Raw genomic sequence first — 2,177 nt, forward strand, 5'->3', positions numbered from 1 at the left:
TGACTGATATTTGATATTTAATTAACCCTAACCCTCGGCCTCATAACAATTCATGTCAGGTGGGTAAAGTGGGTTTAGGTGGGTTTACCCTCCACTATATCCCATAGTCAGTCCCAAATGCTCCAATACATCAAAGTTCAGACCGCTGAACTCTGAAGCCCCGTCCTGTCCAGGGACACAAGAGGCCGCCGGAGTGTGAAGCTCTGGCAGACCCACAACAACCAGGCATTGAACCGACCGGACGGGGCAGAACTTAATCCCTGCCCCCCTTTGTCACCGCAGCGCTGAGTGAAGCAGTGTCAAGTTCAGTTGACCCAGTGCATGCGTGTGTGTGCGTGGCTGGCTGGCAACAGGTCCTGGAAAAGACGCATTAGGTGTGAAGTGTAAACCGAAGCCGTTGGAGAAACACAGAGGGATCCTGACACCTCAGAGTCACATGTCGACCGGGTAACATAGCCAAACGCACTTCTCCTTCTTCTTGTTTGAGCAGCGTGGCGGCGGTAATGAATTAGTCATGACACATTTCCAAAGACTCCCCTTGTGCAAGACCCCTTGAAAACACCGCAGGCTGGGAAGAGCTCGACTAAACATGGCTTGTGCATATCTTTATGCTGGATGAGGAAGTTTTGCTACATGTTGAAATCCCATATCATGTATTTTCTTCAAGCAAACAATCATCAAAATCAATAAATCAAAGGCACATTGAATCTACTTGCATGAAACAATTTGTATCTCTTGTTTGTTTACCCTGTTATCCCTTTATTTGACTTGTTAGTTAAGGGCTATTGTAGTGGCCTGCATTGTTAAACCCGGGGATTACTGTGGTGTAAAGTTTGAATATCAGCCACACAGTAGAGGGGTGTGTCCACTGTCTAGCCTTGCGACAGAAAAACCAGTTGTGTCACATAGTTGATTCAAAGTTTATATTCGGACATGAGGGCACAGATCATAAACAAATGTGTAGAAACGGGCTGCAAATGTGGGATAACGCTAAATCTTCTGTGTCATTATGATATTTCAGAGTTGGGAGAAGCTTGTGTTCTGTTTCCTCCTCACACAAACCCTTGCTTGTAAAATGAGAGCACTCCCTGCCCCAGTAGGTAATGGACCCAGTTTGACTGGTTTCTATTGAATGGGTTGAGCGACCAATACTCAGATTTCACAACAGGAAAATCACCACAGAGAATGATCAGAAACAACTCCTCTAGATCTAAATCAATAGACAGTGAATAAATAAGTGATTACCAGCATCGTCAAGATCTAAATCAAGTGGGAATACGCAAATAAAGTACAGTGATTTTTTCCTGATTTCATAGTAAATCATCAGTATTTCAAAGGAAAATACAAAAAATGGGTCAGATTAGTCCCACTTTTTTCCTGATTTGACAGAATAAATTAAATGTACAGCATCTTATTAAACACAAAATCACAGCATCAGATCATCATGAACAAGAGTTCTGAAGATTTCAGCCTTCTCAGATTCAAGTTCTATCCCTTTGGGCAATGAAGCAAATGTACAAACATCCCAGAATAATCCAGTACAGAGAAAACAAGTAGAAACTGAGACATCCACCTGAGGAGAAAAGAATAGAACTCTGTTAAAGGGAATTCTTTCACTGTACTGTAAATGTCTAGAGCAAGTAATGGTTGGATTTGAAGATCTGCACCTGTTGCTGGCAGGTTTGGTTTCAGTTCCAGTCCCAGTTCCAGGGCCTGGACATGCCCTGAAAGTGCATTGTGCTGCAAATGAAGCCCCCCAGCCATGCATCTCATTTGGGGAGAAACTCCTCCATGGACACCTCAATGTTTGTCAGGTACCAGATGATCCAGAACACCAAGCTGAGGAAGATAACCAGGGGTCCCGAGAAGACCAAGAAATCCCAGAAGCTGAAGGGAGCGAAGACGCCGACAAAGAAAAGGATGAGGCCCACCGCGTCCAAGAAGACGGCAGCAAAGAAGAACGGCAGGCAGCGGCCGAGGTACGGAGTGTAATCCATGACAGAAGTAGTTCCGTACGTATCCGCGGGACCGGTTTAGGGGAATTATTCGGACAAGCTATCTGTCCGACGTGCGAAAAATGTTAACAGTGAAATAAAATTTACCAGAAAATCTCCTTGGAAAAAACGCTTCTCAATGCCGTCTTGTCAGTCTGAGGTGAGACTGAGGAGGAAGAGGAA

General features: G+C 44.6%; 1 long non-coding RNA gene across 1 annotated transcript; it reads right to left on the reverse strand.

Annotated features, from left to right (window-relative positions):
• On the reverse strand, positions 1-2,177 carry LOC144542991 (uncharacterized). The gene is made up of 2 exons (XR_013507571.1): positions 1,668-2,177; positions 1-1,573 (listed from the first exon to the last, which is right to left on the reverse strand). It is a non-coding gene; the product is annotated as an uncharacterized LOC144542991 (long non-coding RNA).

This window comes from Centroberyx gerrardi, chromosome 20, assembly GCF_048128805.1.
Source record: "Centroberyx gerrardi isolate f3 chromosome 20, fCenGer3.hap1.cur.20231027, whole genome shotgun sequence".
Taxonomy (NCBI): Eukaryota; Metazoa; Chordata; class Actinopteri; order Beryciformes; family Berycidae; genus Centroberyx; species Centroberyx gerrardi.